General features: G+C 40.0%; 1 protein-coding gene across 13 annotated transcripts in view; it reads right to left on the reverse strand.

Annotated features, from left to right (window-relative positions):
• Positions 1–27,714, reverse strand: part of RNF113A (ring finger protein 113A) — a 511,139-nt gene that overhangs the window by 185,054 nt on the left and 298,371 nt on the right. Inside the window, exon 6 of one of the 13 annotated variants that reach the window (XR_006200726.1) lies at positions 26,186–26,263. The exons of the other annotated variants lie outside the window; for them this stretch is intronic. The gene's annotated coding sequence lies outside the window, so the exon portion shown is untranslated. Of the gene's footprint in view, positions 1–26,185; positions 26,264–27,714 lie in introns of those variants that run through there. 13 annotated transcript variants of the gene reach the window in all.

Raw genomic sequence — 27,714 nt, forward strand, 5'->3', positions numbered from 1 at the left:
GTTTTGAGATACTAAGTTATTTGCAATATTTGGTCCATGCCTGGCTTGCTTTTCAGCTTTGTTAGGTAGCCTTAAGTCTAGAGCTATTTATTCCCCATTACTGAAGCAAAACCCAATGCCCAATGAACTGTGAAGTTTTCCAATCTGACTGGTGGAAACAGGTACTATTTCCTGCCTCGTGTGAATGTTGGATTCTGTTTTCTCTAATCCTTCTGAGTGATTCTTTTTTCCTCCTGGATAGTTGCTTCACACACATGTGCTGATCAGTATTCAGCTGAATATTCAAAGAGGACCTTCTACAGATTTCCAGAGTTTTCTTTCTGTGTAACATTTCACTCTTTGGCATTCTGTCCTATGACCTCTAGTTGACATGGTCTCCCCAGATTCTGAGCTTCAACTCTTCATTCAGGATGTTTTCTCTGTCTGTGCTATAGCCTATAAACTTTCCAAGGCTCTAAGTTGTGGCAATTATGCGGCTCAAATCATGTGTTCTCATTTCTCAGGGATCTCTGTCCTTGGATGCCTGATGTCCAATGCATTGAAAACTGTGATTTCATATATGCTTTTTGATTTAATTGTTTCAAGGGGAGAGCATATCTGGTCCATGTTACCCCACCCTGGCTGGAAGCAAAAGTCCCAAGGTGCATATGAATATTGCCTAATCCTCTTCCTCTTAAAGCTACTATCTGGGGAGCAGTTCTAATGGATAATAAAATAGTAACCAGGAGGAAAACATTTAAAAAAAAAACAGAGAAGGAAGAATATATAGAAACTCCACACCCTAGTTACGCTGCAGCTGGATATTAAAGAAGAAAGGAATCATCTTTATTGATTATTACATTATTTAGAGTATATGGAATAAGCCACGCTACATGAAACTGTTTTCTATTTTGGTGGGGAGAAAAGAACCAAGGTAGAGTTAGTAAGGTGAAAATAAAACCACTCTTCCAACCCACCCCCTTCCACATATACATAGCCTCTTATCTCATTAAGTGATGTGACCCTCCTCACAAAGGAGGGTCATCAGAAAACACAATGGTTTGTGAACACATCACAGGATGTGCTCATTATACCACAAAGATAGAGTAGGGACCAAGCAATCACAGGGCAACATGGAAAATTGTTTTATAAGCCGACTTTTACAAATTGATTTCAAAGCTGGGGAGCAATTACCATTAAGCAAAATAATTTGCTGCCCTGAAGAGGGTAGGGCAAGGCAGTAGGTCCAAAGATAACCTAAGCCATCATTAGAGAAATCCAGTTATTTAGTCAATTTTGCTTATTTACAGGACTAAAGATTAATGAGTTCAGATACTCACTCAGACAGTAATTAGGTTTCAAAAACATACTATAACACAATCAATCATGGCTCTTGAACATAATGGCATTAGGGCAGAGCCCTCTTTCAGCTCTAGTTATTAGCAAGTGATTGGTGAATACTGGGCTTAAGCTGAGAGGCTACCCCGGGGCCCTAAAATAAAATGAAAGAAGACCCTTAAATAAGAAGAAAAATGCATCTTTGATCCTTCGTCCTTTGCTTGGATGTTCTGACATATTATTCTCAGGATGTAGAGTTTTGTCAGAGAACTTCGAGGATTAGAGGCATTTCAAGATATAGTTGGTATTTCACTTTAAATATATCTTTACTTGATAATCTAGCTATTTATAGTCCTTTGAATCAAATCTTGGGGAGTATTATCACTTCTTTTTCAGATTTTTTTAAAAAATTACTTTTTTATGACTTTATGAATAAAGATAACTTAAGAATTGTATAAATATATTGGAATCTCGTGGCACCAAAGAAAAAGCCAGAAAATAAAAGGACAAAGAGTTTTTTGGGGGAGGGACAAATTTTTACTGTCTCTTTTTAGTGTTTTTAAGAGAACACTCTCTTACCATGACACAGGGAAATTGGATATAGGTATAAGTCCTACATTCACAGAATCTAGGATGGAGAAAAGATAAAAGATAAAAGAAAAAGCAGTAATCGTTTGAAATAACTCTAGATTTACAGAAAAACTGCAAAGATATCAGAGAGTTCCTATACACCCTTCACCCCCTTTCCCTTAAAGTTAACATTCTCACCTCACCATAATACACTTGTCAAAACTAAGAAGTCAACATTGGTACGTTACTACTAACTAAACTCCACACTTCATTTGGACTTCACCAGTGTTTCCACTAATGTCATCTTTCTGTTCCAGGAGCCAATCCAGAATACCATTTTTCATTTAGCCATGCCTCCTTAGTCCCTTGTGATCTGTGACAGTCATTCAGTCTCCTTGTTTCCCATGACCTTCACAGTTTGGAGAAATACTGGCTAAGTATTTTATACAACACTCCTCAGCTTGTCTGATGTTTTCTCATGACAAGACCATGGTTCTGGACTTTTAGAAAAAATAGTATAGAGGTGAAATACCCTCCCCACTGCGTCAAATAAGAAGCCATAAGGATATCAACATAATTTATTACCATGATTCTCACCTTGATCATTTGGTTCAGGTGGTGTCTGCCAGGTTTCTCCACTGTAAAGGTACTATTTTTCCTTTCCTAGGCTCTGTTCTTTGGAAGTAAGTCACCACATCCAATTCCCACTTGAGAAGGAGGAAGGAATTAACTTCTATCTCCTGGAGAGGGGGTATCTACTTACATGACTTGGATTTCTTCTTTAAGAAAGATTTGCCCATTTCTCCTCCATTTATTGATTTGGTCAATCATTTCCCTCACCTATTTTTAACAAACACTTCTTCCTAACTGCTTCTCTTTATATACTGAATTTTACATTAAAGTATAGCAAGTACAAAAGCTCCTGCTGTATTGCAAAGACTCACCAGACCTCCTTGGAAGACACACGCTTGTCCTTCGTGAAGCCACTGTGCAGTACTGAATTTGTAGCTTTACCCTTTACATTTTTTATTTGATTCTTTTTAATGTAAAGCTTATTTTTCTGTGATTGTTTGCATAGATCCCATGCATTTCCTTTTAGGGTGTTAGGACTTTCTCTGATGTAGTTAATTTTTTCCTACTGATTATGCAGACTATGGAATTAATCTAAGACTATAAACTTAAGCTGTGTCTCCACAGTTTCTAAGAACAGTTGAAAAATAAAAATATAATATTAGTATCATTCAATCCAGCAGTTGTTTGGTTTCCATAACAGCAAACAAAGGCTTTGACTGACTTTCTCTAAACTAATCGTGTTTTTCTCTGTTTCTATTTGGACCTACAAATCCTTTTACCATGTGAAGGTCCTTGGAAAAAAAAAATGAAGAAATGACATGTTTTCCCCTATATAGCCTCTTCCCTTCCTAGTCCTGCCTCAAGGGAAAACACTCCTTTAAACCTTAAATTTAGTCTTGAGATAGACAACCTTAGAAGAGCATAGGGATTTGCATTTTATGTTTGGTTTATCTGAGGCCCAATCAATCGGCTTCCTGAATAAGCCAGATCAAACTCCCTGTGTCCTACGCCAGGCTTCATGTGAGTCACAAGTCCAGCACTGGTTTCTCACCAACTTTTCCAGGGGAGAGCAACATGAGACCCATGGTACCTCCTACATTTCAGCTCTAAGAAACAGTTCTGTCAACAAGGGATTGATTTCAACTAAGGGTAAAGGCAACCCCTTAGTGTGTCAGCCTGCATGAATATTGCCAATGTTAACATGTGCTGTAAGCCAGGCTCTCCCTCATTCTGTCAACAATAAGAGGTGTGCAGGAGCTCGAGAAGGAGCAGAGAAGGCTGCCACCCCTGAAGGATGCCCATCAAGTCCCTGGCATGGAACCAGACCTGCTGAGTATAAAGAGGACACAGACTCTTTGATCCTTATCCCTGTCCACTGATGTTCCCCCTGTCAAGAACTCCTTGCCTCTTTATTTCCTAACCTCACCTATCTTTCCAGGCCAAAAACACTCGATCTCTTTTCAAAGTTTTCCATAGCTCCTGGATTTCCGCTATGCAAAAGTTTTGAGTGTCCAAACATATATACTTTTTGTGAAATACTGTCTTGTATTTGCTCTTTTAGATATGTTCCTTTTCATTCCAATCCAGCTTCCAAGGTTGGAGGTTTGAGGTCTAAAAACAGTCCTTTCTGCTAGAATGTAAACACCATGAACACTCTGAAGACTTGTTTACTGCTGTATTGGCTGTGCTTACCAGAGGACCTGGAAGATACTGGCTCAAAAAATACTTGTTGCACAAGAAAGAAAAAATGAAAGTCTCCTCACAGTGCCTAGTGCATCATCTGGACCCTACAGTCTTGCTATCTGATTAACTCATGCCTATTCTCAAGCAGTGTAAGATCTCAAGTAGCCATGAGATAACTATATCTGGTATATTTGCAGTACCTGAAATGTTATATTTTATATTTATAGAGCCATTTAAAGCCCTCCATCCATTTCCCTCAAATACTTTCTTATCTCATTCTCTGAACAATTCCATGATGTAGGTTTAGTGACTGATCTCTTAGCATTCTACTCTGGGAGAATATAATTGAACTACCTTCAATATTTCAGATCCCATGGCACTAACAGCACCATGTATTAATAATTAAAGGGCTAGTTGAATAAGGAGAGTTAATTTCTTCTGTACCCTTTCTTGTTTATCTAGAAATGTGAAATCATAACAACAACAACAAAATCAGAAGTCTTCCCAAAGTACATTTCTGGTTTCCTAAAATTAAAACACAGGAATTTTCTCTACATAAATTTTATGTCTCCTACTCTGAACCTTGACCATTTTATCTGTCAGTAAGGAAATCTGGGTTGTGCATATTATAGGAATAGTCCTTTTTTGTTTTTGGAGCCTTGTTCAGACCTTCACATCTCCAGATGAACCAAGCATGGCCATTTTGTGAGCATTTAAAATTCTCCAAATATTTAGATACATTTATATATTTATGCTTCTAACCTGACAAAATGAATTTAAGCTGCAATGGAATTATAAAGATATGTATTTTATATGTTGTTACAGATATGCATTTTGTTTCTTTTAAAAATTTGTTTTTCCTCAATTAAAACATTATTACTACAAAGGATTTAAAATTTTGCCAGATTTGTTTTTGATTCAACAATTCTATACATAACTCAGTGCTCATCACAGTAAGTGTACTCTAATTCCCTGTATCTATTTCATCTATCCTCCTATCCACCTTCCCTCTGAAAAATCTTCCAGATTTTTAACAATTTCTCACCCAATTTCTGTGGATAAAGAGAACAAAACATTTTAAATATTTCATATAAAATTTGATCTGGTCAAAAGACTAAATTCAAGTTGGAGCCTCAACAGCAGTTTGGTGACAGTTAATCTGTTAGGGTTTTAATCATATATGTTTGCACACATATATTTATAAGATTAAATACCCATAAATGCTTCATTGCATTTCCTTCTTTGAGATTGTGTTTTACCACTTGACTTTCTCATTTGTACTATGTCACTTCTCTTCAGCTTTCCTCATTATTCCCTTTATCTCCCTTGTTTCCTTATCCTCCACCCTAACCCCCTTCTCCTAGATTCCATGAATCTAAGACTCATACCTTTACAAATGTGTCTTACTTCATGACAAATGGATTAGATAACATGGCCTCCCTAAAGCTCCAAAGTAAATACATGTATATTTCATGGGGAAGATCTCCTAGCCCTATCCCCTCCCCACAGCATAATCTGAACAGCCAGCTGAACCTAAGGAGATAATCGTGGTCAGATCACTAGGATCAACCTCTTTCAGTACCAGAGTCAAGAGGACTAGCCAACTGGCATGCCAGAGTCAGAGGTGTAGCTCCCTGAAAGGGAGACAGACTCTACTACAAGCCTTCCATGTGTCTCAGTTGTGCTTGGAGATTCCCCAGTTTTAAATTTCTCCTCGCTTCTCTACCCATGGATAATAAACTCAGATTCCAGGGATGGATATCTTTCCCTTCCTGAAAAAAATGAACCCCTACCACCACCCCACCATAGTGGATACAATTATCTGTTCACAAAGGCAAATCAATTGGACAAGGATCATGGTGTTTAAATTCTCTGAAAGCCTTTTCAGACACAGTAGTGACCATTGGGCTGAAGCTTATGGTCAGTCCTTCATGTTCAGAGTTTCTCACATGGTGTCCCTTCCTTTCTGCCAATCTCTTTAGTGACAACTAACCCTGGGGGGAGGAGAGTAAAAGTGAGAGCGGGGACAAGGCAGAGTTTTCATTTTCAAGGCATAAAAGATGAACTTCAGGCCACCAAATCCAAATCCACAACCAAATCAAGGCTCTGTACTGGTTTGAGCTATTACTCAATGTTCCACACTTTAATATTTTAGGAAAAGTTTATTATGACAAGTCAATGACAGCACTTTTAGTAGGTCAATAAATCATGGACGTATCATATCACAGAGATGACAGCTATGTAAAGCATCACAGGAAACCTGATATTATTTCAACAAAATAGCAACTAGAGCCTCTTGGCACTTACTATAATTTTAAGTCAAGGTTTAAAAATATATTATTATTAACATTACTGAATGGGAAATTTTCTTGGATGGGGTACTAAGAAATGAAACAATTCACTGCAAAGTTGAGTGTGCAAAAGAATAAAGTATTAAGTGGGGAAGGGGTTGCAAATCCTGCTTCTCATACTGGTGTTCTGGTTATATTTTACAATTTGCCAATATCAGGGTGGGGGAGGGGGAAAACCCAAACAAATGAAAAATAGGATAAAAAGATTATCAAGAGCTTTCCTTCATGGCCTCTTTCCAAGCATATGGAAAGTGAAGAGATGTTAATTTTTTAATATGGTTGGGGCATGACAGAGTAGGGATTGGAGGCTGACCCAACCCTGTTTTGAGGCATTCATAGTACAAACTTCGAAGCAGCTGTCAGAGCTGGGGGTGACAGATGTTAGCAGTGAAGGGTGCAAAGGCAACAACTTACCCCTCCTTCTAAACTGTGAAAATTATCCTGTGCCAACATTTTTCTGTTCTTTGAGATGAGAGGGCAGTGGAATGGCAGGATTAAGAAAGAATAATAAGCCCTGATATTTGGATAGTACTTTCCAGTTTACAAAATGCTTTCATGTATTTTATTTCATTTGATCCCCAAATCAACTTTCTGCAGTAAGCAGTTTAGGCTCTGCTGTAATTTTCTTCAGTAGAGATATAGGGAGGTTAAGTGACTTTCCCAAAGCTACACAGCTGCCCATGGTGGAAAGGGACAATAGCCCAGTGTCCCCACTGTCAGTTTGTTGCTTTTCCCATTATGCATGTTTATCTTGTTTTTCATCTGGTTTGGGTTTCCCTCCCTCCCTGATGCTGATATTAAATTATAAATCATAATCAGAGAATCAATATAAGAAGCCACATTTGTAACCCCTTCCTCACTTAATACTTTATTTCCTCTCATACCAAACTTTGCAATAAGTTGTTTCATTTTTCAGGACCCATCCAACACTACGTTAGTCTCATGTCACTATTTCCTTTAACTTCTTTTAACCTGGCAACACTGGAACTCAGCAGTTTAGTGGCACCTTGGTGACACTGATCCTTGGAGGGAGACAGCCCCTTATACTCCTTTTTCCCAATCCTGGCTGCAGATCTGGCTCCCTTGATCTGGTTTCAGACAACAGAGATAACCAAGAGGAGGTTTCAATGTGCTCTGCTTTCACAGCAAGGAGGACCTGGTGTTCAGAACAACATGATAGCGAAGGAAAAAGAGGTCCTGGATGCCCCTTGGCTCCTAGGAGATACTAAGAAAGTATTCAGGGAGAGCCCTATCATCCAAGTTACTCTAATGTTTATCAAATTCAGGTAGGCCCTTGGATCTCACAACTTGTGAGCAGAGAAGAAGAAGGAGGCATGACTGAACTAGGTTTACCATGTCAATACATAGACAAAAACCCCCAATAATCAAAGGAAAGTAAGTCAAGCTACTATTCCTTCAATTTATTCACTCCCCCCCCCCCAGTTGCTTTTTGTGACTTCTTTTTCCCTCCAAAACTGCTCCAAAAAAATCATTTCATATAATAATATAAAGCATGTAAACACACATCCCCATCCCTGGAGGTCCATGTAGTTAAAGCCCAGCATTCTGTTCTCAGGCCATCTAGAATGTTCCTCCTAAAAACAGCGAGAGTATCTTTTGCTTGATTTCCTTTTGTGGGCCAGGCTTGGGAACAACCTGAAATGAATTCAGCATATAACTGTCAACAGCCCTGCTGGCCAAATCTGTGTCTGAGCAGAAATAACCTAAACTGGCAGAGAGGTGAGGAGTGCAGTGCTGTGATTTCACCACAGCACGACCTTCCCAAGAGATCTATAAAGAGACAGCTCTAGGTAAGAAGGGAAGAACCCAAAGAGAGAAGAGGTGGCAACAAGAAGGGATAGGACACCAACAGGCACAAGTGGTTTAAAAATAAACACTGAGTCTGAGTCTAGCACTGAAGCTACCGTGGGACTGGGTACAGGACACACAAATTCTGGTGCTGGCGCCACCCCCTGGGCACTGTATCAGCTGCATGATTCATGTCACTTGCCTGGTTTTGTTTTTTGTTTTTTGTTTTTACCAATGTATAAAATGAAAATGAGTCAGTATTACCCAAAGCAATCTACATATTCAATGCAATCCCTATCAAAATAACACCAGCATTCTTCACAGAGCTAGAACAAACAATCCTAAAATTTGTGTGGAACCAGAAAAGACCCCAAATAGACAAAGCAATTCTGAAAAAGAAAACCAAAGCTGGAGGCTTCACACTCCCAGACTTCAAGACATATTACAAAGTTGTAATCATCAAGACAGTATGCTACCGGCACAAAAACAGACACACACCATCAATGGAACAGAATAGAGAACCCAGAAATGGACCTCCAAACATATGGCCAACTAATCTTTCACAAAGCAGGAAAGAATATCCAATGGAAAAAAGACAGTCTCTTCAGCAAATAGTGTTGGCAAAACTGGACAGTGACATGCAGACCACTTTCTTACACCATACACAAAAATAAACTCAAAATGGATGAAAGACCTAAACATAAGACAGGAAGCCATCAAAATCCTAGAAGAGAAAATAGGCAACAACATTTTTGATCTCAGCCGCAGCAACTTCTTACTTGACTTGTCTCCAGGAAACAAAAGCAAAAGTGAACTGTTGGTACCTCATCAACATAAAAAGCTTGTGCACAGCGAGGGAAACAATCCACAAAACTAAAAGATAACTGACAGAATGGGAGAAGATATTTGCAAATGATATATCAGATAAATCTTTGTATCTAAAATCTATAAAGAACTTATCAAAATCAACACCCCAAAACACAAATAATCCAGCGAAGAAATGGGCAAAAGACATGAATAGACACTTTTCCAAAGAAGATATCCAGATTGCCAACAGACTCATGAAAAGATGTTCAACATCACTCATCATCAGGGAAATACAAACCAAAGCCACACTGAGATACCACCTAACACCGGTGAGAGTGGCTAAAATTAACAACTCAGACAACAACGGATGTTGGTGAGAATGCAGAGAAAGAGGAACCGTTTTGCACACTGGTGGGAATGCAAACTAGTACAGCTACTCTGGAAAACAGTATGGAGGTGTCTCAAAAAATCAAAAATAGAACTACCCTATGTCCCAACAATTGCACTACTAGGTATTTATCCAAAGGATACAGGCATGCTGTTTTGAAGGGGCACATGCACCCCAATGTTTATTGCAGCACTATTGACAATAACCAAAGTATGGAAGGAGCCCAAATGTCCATCGACTGATGAATGGATAAAGAAGATGTGGTGTATATATACAATGGAATATTACCTGGCAATCAAAAAGAATGAAATCTTGCTATTTGCAACAATGTGGATGGAACTATAGTATATTATGCTAAGCAAAATAAATCAATCATAGAAAGGCAAATATCGTATGATTTCACTCATATGTGGAATTTAAGACACAAAACAGATGAACATAAGAGAAGGGAAGCAAAAATAATATAAAAACAGAGAGGGAGACAAATATACAAAGAAGGAGACAAAATACAGAGAACAAACTGAGGGTTGCTGGCGGGGTGTTGGGTGGGCAGAAGGGCTAAATGGGTGAAGGGCATTAAGGAGGACACTTGGGATGAGCACTGGGTGTTACATGTAAGTGATGATCACTAAATTCTACTCCTGAAATCATTATTACACTACATGTTAACGAACTTGGATTTAAATTAAAAACTAATGATAATAAATAAAATATCAATAAATAAGATAAAATTAAAATAACACCTACTTCACAGGGCTATTTATTTCATACAATGGGAGGGCAGTACATAGCACAGCAGATACAAGAAAACACTCTGAAGCCACCACATGAGGTTTTGCTTATACCCCTTACTAGCTATGTGACTTTGGGTAAGTTACATAAGGTCTCTCAAACTCAGACTTCCCAAAAGAGAATGATACCACCTTCATCGGAATAGGGAGCAGAGGAAATAAGATAATGGACATAAGGGGCACCTGGGTGGCTCAGTCGGTTGGGCATCCGACTTCAGCTCAGGTCATGATCTCACAGTCTGTGAGTCCAAACCCTGCGTCAGGATCTGTGCTGACAGCTCGGAGCCTGGAGCCTGCTTTGAATTCTGTGTCTCCCTCTCTCTCTGCCCCTCCCCTGCTCATGCTCTTTCTCTCTCTGTCTCAAAAATAAATAAAAACATTTTAAAAATTAAAAAAAAAGATAATGGACATAAAAGTACTTACCATAATGCCTAATTTATAATAAATGCTCAATAAATGGTTAAAAAACCACACCCACATACATATATTTGGCCTGAGACTCCCAGATAAGATTGAATATGAACAAGCTTGGAATAATATAAAATATTCTATAATTTTATAATTTACTATAAAAATAAATGTATGTTGTTTTCATTAATATTTGCCCTTTGAAAGTCCAACCACCTTGTGTCTCAGTCTTTGGATGTCTGATAATTTTGATGTTATTTTATTAGAGCCTGTGGTATATTTAATTATTGGTCCCAATCCCCTACAGTAATATTAAACCTCCATATCTTCAATATGGCCTCCTGGTAGACAAAATTCTCTTTCCCACACCTTGACTTTGGGTTTGATCATGTGGCTTCCTTAGGCTTATTGGAGTTTTCTAGAATAACTGGAAATGGGCTTGCACAGTCAGTTTTCCCTCTTATGTATGGCCATAAAAAAGCTTCCTAGAGCTGCAGGTCCCAGAATGACAAGAGACACATGAAGCAGGCTTAAACCCAGCCACAGATTAAGCCAAGCCCAGCTAAGGCTAGACCAGCCAACCAACACACATGTAAGCAAGAAATAAATGTTTATTTTTGTATGCCACCAGGTTTTGGGCTGGTTTTTATGGGCCATTAGTGTGGCAATAACTGAATGAAAACAAACTACAACAAAACAAAACAGCTCGTTTTTAGAGGTAAGAAGGGGAACCACTGACCTCTCCAGATGCCTTTGCCCTACTTAGAACTTCTGTGCTGAGTGATGGGATTAGAAGCCACTGGAGGGACAGGGTTCTCTGACCCCTTCCCAGCTGAGGGAAGTGAGGAAGCCAGAGATATCTTCTGACAATTCTCCCACAGTGCTGTGCTGATTTCCACCAGTATGCTTTGCAGATTTAGTCTCCACTTTAGTCAAGAAGCATAATGTCATGACATCTGAAGAATCGGGAGCCATGAAAAGCACACTGAGCCTTCTTAAAAGTAGCTGAGACCCAGCAGTAAGCAAGACTAAGAAAATGCAAAGGCAAAATTGTGAGGGTGACAGAATTTGTTTTCAGCTTCCTTTTCTATGTTTATTCATTATCCACTCTCTAGGTCTCTCTCCCAGCCTTCAAGAAACCAGGATGTCTCTTTACCATATGGCCACATACAAAATCTGCCCAGACAAGAATCCAGTATCAGTCATTTAAACCTTGGCCTAAGTTTAAATCTTTATTACTCCTCCTAGAGCTATTTTCATACCAACCCTATATTAAATTGTGGAATAAAATGTTTTTCCTGTAAGAAAAAGAAATCAGGAACTACAATAAGCATGTAAGGTTGTTTCATGATTTTCTTGGTGAAGGAAAGAGAACATTTCCCCAAATCCCTGACAGTGTGCTACACATAGGCACCTTTGAAAAAGTGATCCAGGAATGAGAACAACAACAGCACTGTGTAAGTTGAGGTATGCTTTAAAGGATAATAAGTGATTTGGCAACATATTTCAAAAGTGGTCATCTTGAAGCTGTATAACTGAGACACTGAAAAAGATGTAAGGGATGGCCATCAAAAAATTTTTAAATCCCCAGCTTCTAGAACATTCTGTAAGATGTTAGGACAAGTAAAAGCTATCAATTTTAGCATCACATACTAGAAATTCCAGAAAAATTCAGACAAAGCTTTCAAAGGGCTAATTATTGTAAATCTACCAGGCAGGGCTTTGAAATCGAACAGCATAAATGTAAATCTACTTAACTAGAAGTATTAACCAGTTCCCTCACTTTATTTCTATTGCTTCCTAGGGCCATGTCATCTCACTGTCATGGAATCATTGGGAAGCAGAGAGAGAATGAAAACACCGCCCTCAAGATACATAAACTGAAACAGAGACATCAATATTTAAGTCATTTACTCCAGGGGGGTGGAGGAGTAGAGCCTAGAGAAAACCCCATGCCTGCTGATTCTCCTCCACAAGCAACGGATGCTCTGACGACGGCACAGGAAATTAAAATTCAGGAAATCTCTTAACATTCAACAAAGTCAAGATTTAATAAAAAGGTATGGACTATACCCTTGGAAGATTACTTCTACCAAACTGTATGGACATGGACTAGGACAGAATGATTATACGGCCAGCTTTATTCCTTTCTTCAGAAAGGTGTTGGAATAAAGAATCAATTGATCAATAAATCAATCTCAGAGGTAATCTCCGTAATATACATTCCACCAAAGTAAACTTAGTGCCTATTTTTTTATTCCAAAGTCGTCCTGTATCATCTCTGGAGAAGGATCAGGTCCAATGTTGAGTCCATGTAGCCCCCACAGGTGCTTGCAATGCCCTGGTTCTGCACAAGTGGCTGGGTTTGAGGCAATGCCAAGCATCACCATTGTAAACAGTGTTGAAAGTAGCCCTACCTATATTCACACAAAACCCCAGAAACAGAATTAACTTAAAAAGAATGGGCTTGGGGTGCCTGGGTGGCTCAGTCGGTTAAGCGTCCGACTTTGGCCCACGTCATGATCTCACGGTTCGTGAGTTCGAGCCCTGCATCGGGCTCTGTGCTGACGGCTCAGAGCCTGGAACCTGCTTCAGATTCTGTGTGCCCCTCTCTCTCTGCCCCTCCCCTGCTCATGCACTGTCTCTCTCTGTCTCAAAAATAATACAAATATTTAAAAAAAAAAAAAGAATGGGCTTTTTTATTCTAAGGTGAGCTTTTATTCGTAAGTTAGAGTGAGAAAGACTTTTTTTTTAAGGTTATTTACTTATTTTGAGAAAGAAGGGGAGTGTGTACAAGTGGGAGAGTGGCAGAGAGAAAGAAGGAGAGAATCCCAAGCAGGCTCTGCACTGTCAGCATTAAACCTGACATAGGGCTTGATCTCACAAACTGTAAGATCATGACCTGAGCCAAAATCAAGAGTCCGATGCCTAACCAACTGAGCTACCTAGGCTCCCCAAGTGAGAAAGATTTTAAAGTCTATATTTAAATAGGAACATTCCTCTAGCCCAAGCTTTGAGGAAAACAAATGAGGTCAACAACTCAGAATCACCTTCCTTGAAAACGCAGCATGGGCAGAGGTGAGAGTAGGGGTAGAAGAGAAAAGCCGTAATGCCCCCTAACTTTATTGAAAAATAAAATCTCTGTGAGTAGAATAAAGTGGATTTTCATGAAACTATTCACTCCCTAGGGATTTTAACATCTTGGACTTCCCAAGCTCTGCTGGGAAAGTGAAAACTTGTAAGGAACAAAACATTGGGGAATTTTTATTTACAGTCATAAGTTATCCCATATGGTTGGAGAGTGATTTCTTTTTATGAAGGATAAAACTTGAATTAACTTGGCCATTTAGTGCAAAAAAGAAAGAAAAAGAAAGAAAGAAAGAAAGAAAGAAAGAAAGGGAAGGAAAGAAAGAAAGAAAGAAAGAAAGAGAAAGAAAGAAAGAAAGAAAGAAAGAAAGAAAGAAAAAGAAAGAAAGAAAAAGAAAGAAAGAAAGGAAGAAAGAAAGGAAGGAAGAAAGAAGGGATGAGTGGCCTGGATTTCTATGTCATACTGGGCCTGCAGAAGAGGCAGCAGCAAATCATCTCAAGTCAAAAGAGCCTTAGGTGGCTGAAAAATTATGACAAGAGTGACAGTGGATAAAGCAATAGGAGGGAAGGTAGAAGAAAACATGGAAAATTAAGATAGATGATTACCAGCCAATAGAGAATGCATGGTAATAAATACCAAGGCAAGGGAGAGAGAGGAGATGAGGGGAGAGAGTTGGTGTTGGGAAGATGGCTCAAAAGCAAAGAAGGGGCATTTTGGCAAGTATAACATAGCAGGTAGAGGAGGCCCTCAACTATTACAGAATAAAATCAGGATAGTGTGAAAAAATGATAAGACAAGCAAAAGCACAGAATGAGAATAAGACAAATTACATATGAGGTTGAAATAAATAAGACATTTTTAAGTACACAAGGAACAAGAGGTCAGAGAAATGGCAAGGGAGATTTACTGCCAGAAGAGGCAAAAAAAAAAAAAAAAAAAAAAAACTTAAATGAATTCTCTGCCTGAGTGTTCACAGAGGACGGGGCAGATGCCAGAAACAAGCATAAATTTCCAGAAGGAGGAAGGAGAAATGTTTAAGGAAATAAAGATCAATAGGAGAACCAGCCATCAAGAAATTGCAATGTTCCCAAGCCTCAGAAAACTCGAGAGGCAGAAATGGCATCCAGCCCAGAGCCTGAGGGGAAATGGTAAAAGGGGTCTTGGGAACCTTCTCAAGGGCTTTTGCAAAACTTGAAAAGGAAAAGCAGGTCCAGTCCAGCAGAGGTGACATGATATCAATTGGGGATGATGCATGATCCTCTCTTGTGTTACCATGTGATGAGGCCTAAATGCAGATGAGAGATGACATCCAACCCCTTCTCCATGACTGGCATTTTCCCTTTGAAAAGAAGTTGTCAGTAAGGGCTCTGTGTCAGTAATAAAATGGCTGGTATTTGGATACTCTCAAAGGCCAGTTGTTCTCACCCCAGCCTTTAGCTATGGCACCAACACACTGTCAACTACATGATCACAGTGCCTTTTGACTCTTGAGCTCTTAGAAGTTTTCTCTGACGTGCTTCCAGGGAAGGAATATCATCAAAATGAGCAAGAGGAAAAATCAGGAAGTCTCTGGGGAGCTTGACTCTTTGGTGAGGTGTGTATTAACTAATTTCCCATTCATATCACATTGTCTATTCTGATTCTCCTCCTGTCTCACTTTTTAATTTATTTCTTTAATTTTGTCATATTGTAAACATCTTTGCAAGCTGCCTTAAGTGCTGTTTGAAAACAACAGAAAATAAGGCTAGAAGAAAGAAGAGAATAGAGGAGAGAGGAAAAGAGGGGGAGGGGAATGATGAGGGAGAAGTTGTGAATTTGTTTCTTGAGAGAGCTCTGAGAGAGCAAAGGGAAAAAGCAAGTGCACTGGTCTGAATGGGGGAGAAAAAGGGGTTGGAAACAAGAAAAAGATCTATGATTTAAGAAGTCATATAATTAGTTGAATCTGAAAGCCAGAAAGGTAAACTAAACATTAAGAAATGAAGAAGGGTAGAGGCTTAAGTTTTCCACCCAGGGGAAGGAAAAAAGAAGAATGGGAAGAAGGCCTATGAGGGTTGAGAATGGAAGTTGGAAAGGGTAAAACCAGAGAGAAAGAAGCAAATCATTAGCAGATTTACACTTGGCTTTGAAGACAGCACTAGGAGACAAGTAATGAAGCTGGTGAGAGAAAAGAGGAGCTAAAACATGAAACCAAAATAGCCAGCAAAGAGGAAAAGGGAAATTTAGGGATCATCATTAGAACTTTGCACCCCTGGAGGTAGGCGTCTTGCAGTGAACTTCGACCACAGCATTGAGCCTGTAAACATCAAAAGCAGCTCTTTGGGGACACACACACCCACACACACACCCACACACCTTGCACGACCCATCATACACACATATACATCATGCCATAGATGCACGCACACACACTCTACACGATACATACACAAACACACCATACACATTTCTACCAAAACAAACAAATTTAGGCTTCCTTTCAGAAACAAAAGATGGGTACTCTATGAAGTTTGCTAGTGGGAGACACAGGTTATTCTAATAATCTAGTTATGTGACACCATAAAACTTAACATCTAAAACTATAAACTTTACACAGAAGTGATTATAATTCCATATATGGATAAATGATACCAGCTTTAAACATGTTTTATTTATGGGGAGCCTGGGTGGCTCAGTCATTTGACTGACTTTGGCTCAGGTCATGATTTCACAATTCATGGGTTCAAGTCCCATGTCGGGCTCTGTGCTGACAGCTCAGAGCCTGGAGCCTGCTTCAGATTCTATGTGTCCCTCTCTCTCTGTCCCTCCCCGTCTTGCACTGTCTCTCTCTGTCTCTCAAAAAATGAATAAATGTTTAAAAAAATTTTTAAAGATGTTTTATTTACAACTTGATCAAAAGTTCTTAGCTTAGTCTAACCAGCTCACCCAGAAGGAAAATGGTCCATAAAACCAAAGAAGTCAAGGATTTGATCTCACAAAATTTCAGGGTTGAAAGTGAGAAATAGTGTGATCACTTAGATCATCTCCCAGTTAAAATATGCCCAATCCATATAATATGTCAGCATGGTATGCATAGCTTTCATAGAAATTTAGTCAAATAATCGCCAAAAAGTTGTGTTTTTTCCTCTTCCATATGTGGTTCTGTTCACTGCACTCTTCTCAGAAATATCTGTATCTACTCCTTTATTTTCTAATCTTCAATGTGAAGTAAAGATTAGAAGGTTTTCACTCCTGTTATGTATTTAGGCAAATGGAGTTCATGAAGAAGGAACTATGTGAAACTAGCGTCAACTAAATCAGAACAAGAAAGAGGGCCAGGGAACCTGGGTGTCTCAGTCGGTTAAGCATCCAATTCTTGGTTTCAGCTCAAGTCATGATCTCAGGTTCTCTCCACTCTGAGAGCAAGGAGCCTGTTTGGGATTCTCTCTCTATCCCTCGTTGTCCCTCCCGTCCTTGTTCTCTCAAAATAAATAAATAAACTTTAAAGAAAAAAAAGAGCAAGAAAAAACGTTGCCCATAACCTAACGAAAAAGGAAACCATTTACTCTAGTTTGTGAAAATAAATTCAGTCTGAAAATAACGTCCCTAAGATGTCTCCCTTCCCCTCTCCTGTTATCCATGGCCCAGCCCACACAAGAACACAGGGTACTGCCTAAGATGCACAACCCATGGCAACATGCAGCCAAAGAAGCTTATTTGCTTTTGGACAGTACACTTTTTAAATGTTTGATTCACTAGCCAGAGTTCCAAATCTCCCGGTGAAGATGATCCACTCTGTTTGAAAATTCAGAACTTCTGACAGCAATATCCCCTCCAGTTAACTATCATCAGTTGCTGAATGGGGTTGCTCACTTGAGACTGGACATGGCTTTCCAGTTCATCCCAGTCCCCACCCAGGCACATACCCATTTTTGTAGCCTGCTTGGCCTGTGTGGAAACTTGAGTTTTTAAGTCTGTGCTGAAGAAACCATAAGGACCCCCAAACACATTGCATAGTCTTTCAAAATGAGGGTCAGTATTCTGATTTGCTTCTTTGAGAAGACAGAGAACAGATAACAGGTCAAAACTACCCAGCCATGCATAGTGCTCCATATACAGTTAATCCTTGAACAACACAGAGGTTAGGAGCAGTGACCCCCGCACACAGCTAAAACTGAACTATTGAGAGCCTATTGTTCACTAGAAGCCTTACCAATAACACAGCTGATTAACACATATTTGAATGTTATATGTATTATATGCTGTATTCTTATAATAAAGTAAGCTAGAAAAAAGAAAATGTTATTAAAAAAATCACAAAGAGGAGAAAATACATTTACAATACTGTACTGTGTTAATAAAAAAGAAAAATCCACATATAAGTGGACCCATATAGTTCAAACCCATGTTGTTCAAGGGTCAACTCTATAAATAATAACTAGAAAACCAGATGACAAGGTCTAATTGGCCCCTGCCTCACTTTAAATTACAAAATAAAGTAGACTTCTGGTTTTTGACATTCCTTGACAAATGAGATTAAGAATTACATTATCCTTTTCTTTCTAACTTAGCTACTTACATTCTTTTCTTTTTATTGTTATCTTTCTTCATTATAGTATCTTAAACCTGATGTTGATAATCTTGCTAATATTTATAATTATATTATGAAACATTTGCTTTCCAATGTCTTCTTTCAAATGCTCAATATCTATTTTATTATGACTTTACTAAAGATTATATAAATAAACTAATTTGTTATAATGTTGGCATTTTTCAACATTTACCTTGAAAAATAACACTCAGTCTTTTGCATATAATGACATGAAATTTCTAGAAGTAATTCGATGATTTATTTTGAATATTATCTACGAGAAGGATGATAAACAACACTGAAACTCCTTACTTCATTATGAGGTCTCATTCTGTACCCAAGGGGAAAACAACAGATGAAGTGTCTGGGCCCTGACCCGTGGTAACCTGACTGCCAGCAAGGCAAGCACTGGTTAGAAAAGGTCATATGCTGGAGTCTCAGGAACTATAAGCCAAAAATAGCACAAGGCACTGAGAAATGACTAGTCTTTTAACTCATAAAGGTTATCTCATTTGAGATAGCAAATTCAGTGTAACCACATGCTTTTCATATGGTACAGCTTGTTTTTTTTTCTTTTTTTACTCTAAATTAAACATATACTCTTATGCCAGGTTTTTTAAAAGGCTGCAAACCAGAGTGGGTCATAACTCCCTTAGAAACATCAATTTCCCACCCACTTTCACCACAAACACACGTATCTCAAACTGGGTTGCAGGCTAGACAGGCTACATGGTGTGCACAGCCTGGTACAAAATGAAAATGGTAGGTCCCATGTTCAAAAACTATTAACAATTTTAAGATGGGAGTAGTGGAGCATTAAATCAAGTGAGGAGCCCTTCTGAGCTCGGTGCCCTACACAACTACAAAGGTCATCTGCCCATGAAACTGGCCCTGGTGGCAAGAAAGAAGTTTTGAAATTTTTAGAAAAATAATTCTTTCCTTTCAAAGATGTAAAACTACTTAGCTTTTACTTCTGTATCTTCAGATCCAGGCTTAGGGAAGACAGCATCCATATTTGGGAACAGAGCATGGGGCTACAAAATAGAATCAACCATCTCCCCTGGTAACTTTCCAGTTGTGGCCCCCACCCTCTGTATCCTAATGGGCCCTTTCACCTCCCTCTTCAGACCAGAGAACACCTGCTCAGGCATGAATCCTTTGGGCATGCATAGTGGGCAGCTGATTAAGTAACTAAGGCAGAGTTTCAATGACAGCCTCCACCTCTTTAACCTCAGGACAGATTTAAGTCCCTTCAGCGAGTTTTAATTAAAAACTATCAAGTCCCTTTCTTTGAGAAGGAGAAAGCCAAGGAAGAGGAAGAGGACATGCAAAAGTGAATTCCCTAGAATTTCTAGAGGGGCTCGTGGCATACCAAGGCAAAAGAACCCAGACTTTAAAGTTCAGCAGGGTAAGGAGAACATGTTAGGTTAGACCTTGATAGCAACTGAAAACGTATGGAAAATTCTGAGAAAAGAGCCTCGGGCATTTTGTGGACCTCATTTTGGGAAAGCAGGCTTTGGTCTAAACAATTGCTGCATCAGCTGTCGGCAGGAACTTGGAAAGGTTGGTGCCATTTCCTAGTTGCACCAAAATTTTGTGTTTCTGTAGAACAGTCTAGCTATTCTCTGGGCTTGGCCTACTCAGCCACCTGTCTCTTAGTACTGAGAACTTGGCACAACAGCATCTCAGGTGCAGTAAGGTGTCTTGGTGTTGCCATTTGGGAGTTTGGGGTTGGCAGTGGCCTGGGAATCAAGATGGCTGGGATCTGACACTGACAGGTTATGTGACCTTGTACAAGGCTCTTCACCTTTCAAAGACAGCTGCTCAGCTTCATCAACCAAGAACATGAGGGAACTTGACTAGATCAGAAGTAGCTTACTCCTCTTAGAGGCTCTGGGGTGAAGGGTAAGAAGGGAATAGGTCATGTCTGGGTTGCATCCTATCTCAGCTTCAATGACAGCAGCTCCCGGATTATCTGTTCATTCTATCCTCCCAGTAGAGCACACAGGTAAAGAGCACATCTGGAGGATACGCTCACTGTGTCCGGTTTGTGTCTCATCAGCTCTGACACCAGTTGCTGGAGCTTCCATCCCCACCCCCCCTCTTCCTAGCTGTGTGACCTCACGCATGTACTTTAACATCTGTGTGCTGGTTCCCTTGACTGGAAAATGAAGACAGTAACACCTGCCTCTAGGGTTTTTGTGAAGATAAATGAGATAATATGTGTAAAATGTTTACCTCACTTCCCAGTTTATAGTGTGAGCTAAAAAAAAATGTTAACTATAACAATTTTGTTTGAACAAAGGATTCTATGGCAAATAAAAAATTAAAAAAAGAAGCAGCAGCCTAGGGAGGGGCGCCTACGTGGCTTAGTTGGTTAAGCATCCAACTCTGGCTTGAGTCATGATCTCACAGTTTGTGGGTTCGAGCTCCACATCGGGCTCTCTATTGTCGGCATGGATCCCACTTCAGATCGTCTGTCTCCCTCTCTCTCTGCCCCTTCCCTGCTCATGCGCTCTCTCTCTCTCAAAAATAAACATTAAAAAAAAGGCTGGGTGGGGGGGGGAAGCAAAACACTAAAGTTCTGTGGTAGACAGATAGATAGATAGATATAGACATACATATACAGATATACATATACATAGATATAGATACATTAATATTGACATATATATGCGTGTGTTTTTGGTGGTGGTGGTGGTGGTGTGCGTGTGTATGTTTTACCATTTCTTTCCTTATTTCCTTTATCCTGTCATTCTCTCCCTACAAAACCCTCTGCCACTCAGGCTGAACCAGAGTCAAACAGGAATTATTCCCTTGGCCATGGGTGGTGGTGATGGTAGGGTTGGGGGAAGCAGGAGGCACGTCTACCAGTTTTAAAATGTTCCTGGAAATGCTGTCTGGAAGCCTGGTATCATGAGATTTTTGCCTCGCCTGTTTTTGTGGGTGTAACCAAATCCTCCCTCCTCACCACTCCTCCTGTAGGAATTGTGATGGCCTGTGCATGCTACACGGGCCAGGCCTAAATCTCTAATTACCGCTGCAGACAATAATGCTAACGCCGATGGCAAATACCGTCACAAAGGAAAAATCTAGGACAAGGCAGAACCAATAGCTAAGGCCTTGCAGAATACATAAAATTTATGTCCACTTCATGGCACCAATTCACAAACGACCTCTCAGCTGGCAGTTACCTTCCCCAGCTTCTGCCTTCCACCTGCTTAGTGAGAAAACAGCCATCGATGACAGGAGCCCAGGATAAATCTGTCAGCAAGACTTACAGGACAAAATCTCCTGAGGAAGGCTTGAGGAATCCAGAAAATAAATCTCTGTGTCCCAAACAGTAGCAAGGTTACCCAAGTTTATAACAGCTCCTTTTAACCCCTCGGGTATGGGCCTTATTGACTATAATTATCACCAACCTCAGATGACACCTTGAAATGGCGTGTCCTTTGCTACCATGAGAACTGCCCCATGTAGACCTCTTCCCAGATAACAGACTAAGAGCAGCCGGTTTTGGACAAGGGGCCATAGTTATCTGTTTTCTGACAGGTAAGTTAGATGCTTCTAATCTTCCAGAAGGGGACTGGGCATTGGAAATGGAAGTCAGGCTTTTAACACAAGTTAGGAAAATAATTTCAAAACACTTAGAAACTTAGAAGACAAAGAGGGCAGCAGGGTCTCTGGCTACAAGATAACAACACTTCCACAGCTGTCACCCAAGCCTACAAAAGGTCCTCAGTTGGCACACTTGACCAGATACTATACAGTGATTCTAAAAGAGGTTTGGGGACACCCAGAAAAGCTCAACCCCATCTTTTAGAATTCCCTTCAGTTTCCTCCTTCGGGGATTGAGGGCACTTTCAGCCATATCCAAGATGCAGGAACAGTGAAAGTCAGCAGCAAGACAAGAGCTGCTCAAAAAGCTATACTGGTTAGGGGGCGCCTGGGTGGCTCAGTCGGTTAAACTTCTGACTTCACCTCAGGTCATGATCTCACACTCCGTGAGTTCGAGCCCCATGTCAGGCTGTGCTGACAGCTCAGAATCTGGAGCCTGCTTTGGATTCTGTGTCTCCCTCTCTCTCTGCCCCTCCCCTGCTCATGCTCTGTCTCTTTCTCAAAAACAAATAAAAACATTAAAAAAAATTTTTAAAAAAAGCTATATTGGTTAGACAGACAAAGGAAATAGTGGCAGAGGGTTGGGGGCATTTCAGATTCCTTACTGCCTAGGAAATAAAGTCCAAACTCCTATGCCTGCCACTCAAGGCTCTACCCAACATAGCTAGCATTCTCTCTCCAACTGTTTCATCATCACCACCCAGATGCAGCTCCAAAGTGATAGTTACAGACCCATGGAGACCTCGGAGTTAGTGCAATATCCATAACCATCCTACTTTTTATATACATATGAAACTGCTAGAGTTTGTCTAAAACCCATTCAACATGGGTTCATTTAGAAATATTACTGAAGTTTTGGTTGCTTTTGCTAGTGAATGAGCAGTTACTTCCCTGTGGAAGTTTGTTTTTGTTTTTACAGAACAAAGGGACCTACGGTGCTATACAGACCATTTCTTCAGGTAGTCTCTTCCCTGACACCTTTCTCTCTCCCAGTGCTGTCCAATAGAAATTTAGTGCAACCACAAATGTATTTTTAAACTTTCCAGGAGCCACATTTAAAAAAGAGTAAAAAGAAACAGGAAAATCAATTTTAAGAATATTACTTAATAGGGGCGCCTGGATGGCTCAGTTGGTTGGGTGTCCAACTTCAGCTCGGGTCATGATCTCACAGTTTGTGAGTTCAAGCCCCATATCAGGCTCTGTGCTGACAGCTCGGAGCCTGGAACCTGCTTCGGATTCTGTGTCTCCTTCTCTCTCTGCCCCTCCCCAGCTTGTGCTCTATGTCTCTCAAAAAATAAATAAATGTAATAAAAAAAATTATAAAAATTAATTACTTAATATACCTGAACTATTATCATTTCAATATGCGATCAGTATTTTACAAATTATTCATAAGATATTTTATATAATTTTCATACTAAAGCTTAAAAATCTGGTATGTATTTATAGGTATAGTACATCTCAGTATAAACTAGCCATGTTTTATGACTAGTGGCTACTAGATTGGACATGTAGCTCTATTTAGTCATACTTGGTTCAGTCTTGGTTCTTGCTGCTCTCCCTATGTTCCTACCTTCCACACCTTCCCCTTCATACTTTTCTGCCTGTCTGCAACACTGCCATCCTCAATATCTAGTGTATGCACCATTCTATCTAGAGATCTCCAAGTCCAGATGATCTCTCACTCTTCATTTCTTCTGGCATCCAAGGTCTATGCCATATCCTAACAACCCTACCCCACCTGGTCTCGTTAGTCAACTGCTTCATAAGCATGGATCATGCATATCTCTCCAAGAAGTCTGCAGTTTATTTGTGAATGGTAAAGGTGCCTTTCATCTTTCTTCTCCTCCACGGTACTAAGAAGAGTGCTGAGCACACAGTAGGTTCTGTTAAGGACTCACTCAATTGAATCAATTTCATTTTCTTAGACACTCCGCTCTATGATACTGGAGAAGTAAGACTTTTATTTGCCAATGAAGACAATATGGCAACAAAAGAACAAAGAGGTGTGATACTCTTGTTCCAAGGGCCAGTTTTCTTACTTTTTTAAAAAGTTTATTTATTTTGAGAGGCTGAACACCAGGAGCGGGGAGAAGCAAAGAGAGAGGGTGAGAGCGAGAATCCCAAGCAGGCTCCAGGCTGTCAGCATAGAGCCCAATGTGGGGCTTGATCTCACGAACCATGAGATCACGACATGAGCTAAAATCAAGAAGAGTCACATGCATAACCGACTGAGCCACCCAGGCGCCCCCAATTTTCTTCTGAATGGATGCATTCTGTCATCAAGAATATCTTGAGACTTTTTGTGGCCTTATTAATACTACCTCGGGCCTCTCTTTGGCACTCACAGACTCCAAATGTGCATAACTATATATTTTCAAAATATTTTCCAATATATGTTTCCTTCTGCCTCATATGTGTTTTTCATTTTAATTTCACTGAAAGTGAAAGGAAACACTTTGGAGAAAAGGAGAAGATGGTAAGGAAAAACTCTCTTTTCCCAGGGAGGTCTGCAGAAGAAAGAGCATCGAGATAGGCACTCCTATGTGTATCAGACACTGAATAGACAGCCATGGAGCCCTTGCAGGAGGCAAAGTGAGCCCACAGGCTGTGTGGTGGATGGCCTGATCTGGGAACCCTTTGGGGCACTTGACAGTGACTCAAAGTGACCTACAGAAATAGGAAGAGTCAAGAGGAGGCCAGGCAACAGGGAGAAGCCCCTGGACCATATCCAACTATGAAATGCACCACAAATTCATCAGATGCAGGATGCCCAGAGAAAGTAGCCAGCAAACCAGATCTCTGTGGACATCAGTCAGCATTCACGCAAGGAGACTACCTTCTTCCTAAACCTATGAAGATCTTTCTCCTTTTCTCTGACGCCATCTTGAAAGACGACAAGAGTGGAGGGAGGAATCTGAATAATGACTTAAAGAAAAAATTTACCCTACTGGACTAAGTTTAGAACCAGCCTAAAAATATGGAAACTGGAATTTTTCTGCACATCCCAGTGTAGTTTAATTCTGTGTCCTTGGTATAGATAAAGTCATTGAATAGATAAAGTTAAGCAGAAACAAAGTATGGAGTGTGTATGATAAGGTTATAGGAGGTGAATGATTTTTAAACAATGTTCAAATTCTCTCAAGAATCTATAGTCGCAAAATTTACTTTAATCGAACAGCATTGACCTTAGGCAAAATCCATCTTAGAAGTCTTGTTCAAAATAGCACTGGAGCACTTGTGCTAGTCATTAAAGACACTCTGTTAAATAAAACATGCTTGCCAGGCACCTATACCTTAGCATCCTCTTCCCCTCCAGTGTCAGAACTCTACCCATCTGCTTTCAAGAAGGTGTTAGTGTTTGTCACGTATACCTTAGTGTAAATGTAATTAATGTCACCTCTCCATAATTTGTGGATTGTTTGTTGCTACGGTTGTTTATATTTTTATGTCATTCTTAACCATAAAAAGCGAAGTTATGATCTCACTAGAGCAGCTTTCAGGCAACAATAAACGCCTATGGAGCTAAATACCTTTTCATACCAGGAAGTCTTCTTCCCCAAAATTCATTCAACAAGTATTAAGTACTGGCTTTGTTGAAGATCCACAATTAAATGCTGGAAAGACAAAGAGGTCTCCCTGACATCTCGACTTGGAAGCCCCATCAGTACCTCAAACTGAATATATCTTAAGAAGAGTACGTGATTCCCACCCACCCAAACCTATTCGTTGCATTTTTCCCACCACACTAAATAGCAGAGCCCACTAAGTAGCATGTACCCAATGGGCTTCAATTAGAAACCCTGGTATAATCCAATTCTTCTATTTTAATAACACTGTCCCTCAGAGAAACACACTAATGGATACACACTGAAATACATATCCACATGTGTATTTTTAAATTAATTTAATAAGGAGGCCCTTAGACTGATGTGGTTCTAACGTCGGGCAGCCTATGTAAGCAAACCAATATCTATACCTATAAATGCTTCAAGGTTACAAAATCAAAACCTAAGGACAATCAATCACAAACAGCCAACTAGGCTTTAAGTTTAGCCAATTAATAACTTCCTCACTCCACTTCCACCTTTTCTCTATAAAAGTGTCTGCCTGAGCTCCTGCCAGTAGAACATTTCTAAACACTTCCAGTTTGGTGCGACTAATTCAAATAGATTTCTGCTCAAATAAACTCTTAAAGTTTTAATATGTCTCAGTTTACCTTTTAACAGTACACACACATACATGTCCAAGGAATCATCCCTGTTGGTCTTGTCTCCAGATCAGATCTTGAATCTATAGAGGAGGAAAAATAATTTTCCCTGTACCTTTCTGAGTTCTTGGTTAAGACCCCTTGTGGTAAAAAACAAAAAAAAATTAATAAGACACAAACAAACAAGTTTGTTAACATGTACACCTCATGTATACATGGGAGATATCCAAGAAAAACAAATGAACTCCTGAGAGTGGTGGCCCAAGCCACCACCTTAAATACCATCTTCAGCTAAAGACAAAATGAAAATGGGGTGGGGTGGTCAATTACACAGGAGGCTACCAAAAAAATCACAGTAAACAATGGTATAATTGTTATGCAGATTTTAGTGGGTATCTTCTCCACTGTTAAGACTTTCTTGTGATCTAGTCTTCCTTCTCTTCCTAGTACAGACAGAAAGACACCCTTATAAATAGCGATTTCCTTTACAAATGTAAATTTCCTCTATAGAAGATAACTTCTACTCCATTTTCAGAGCTTCTCTCGTGTCTGCTGTTTCTCAAAAATAATCAGCTGAAAATAATCTTTATGCCAAAGAGGCATATTTGGGGTGGCTTATTCTGCTACACTTCCCATCTGTGCCCTCCTCTCCACGCCCACTGCCACAGCCATCTCTCAACTAGTCCGCTCAGACTGACTCTGGATGGCTTCTGCTGCTTTGCAGTCTCTTCTCAGCACTCAAATCAGCATTCAGGCCACCTTACTCTCCTGGTGAAACCCTTACTGGATTCCCAGGACACCTAGAATAATTTATATCCCACCTCTGCCTCTGTCCTTCTAGGCTCTGCAGCAGCTCCCCTGCTTATCTCCCTGTGGAATCTGCCCTTCCAACCTCCCCAGCCTCCCCTTTAATCCCTTCCCCCATCATCTACACAGTGTCAGGCAGTTCTCAAAAGGGACCCATTCTTTCAACTTCTGGTCTTTTGTCCTCTGCACTTGCTATTCCTTCTGCTTAGAATGTGCTCCTCCTTCCCATGAATGGGTCCTTCCCCTCCTCCAGGTCTCAGTGAAAAAATTTTTGGGGGTTGCCTGGGTGGCTCAGTTGGTTGAGGGACCGACTTCGGCTCAGGTCATGATCTCACGGTTTGTGAGTTCAAGCCCCGCATCAGGCTCTGTGCTGACAGCTCAGAGCCTGGAGCCTGCTTCAGATTCTGTGTCTCCCTCTCTCTCTGCCCCTCCGCCACTCATTCTCTGTCTCTCTCTGAAATAAACAAATAAACAAAATAAAAATAAACAAAAAAATAAATAAACAAAACAATTAAAAAAAATTTTTTTAAGTTTATTCACTTTGAGAGAGAGAACCAGCGAGGAGCAGAGAGAGGAGAGAGAATCCCAAGCAGGCTCCACACTGTCAGCACAGAGTCCGACACAGGTCTCCAACCCACAAACTGTGAGATCACAACCCAAGCTGAAACCAAGAGTAGGACACCTAACCAACTGAGCCACTAAGGCTCCCCTCTCAGTTTAAATATCA

Source organism: Panthera leo, chromosome A3, assembly GCF_018350215.1.
Source record: "Panthera leo isolate Ple1 chromosome A3, P.leo_Ple1_pat1.1, whole genome shotgun sequence".
In the NCBI taxonomy this organism is placed as follows: domain Eukaryota; kingdom Metazoa; phylum Chordata; class Mammalia; order Carnivora; family Felidae; genus Panthera; species Panthera leo.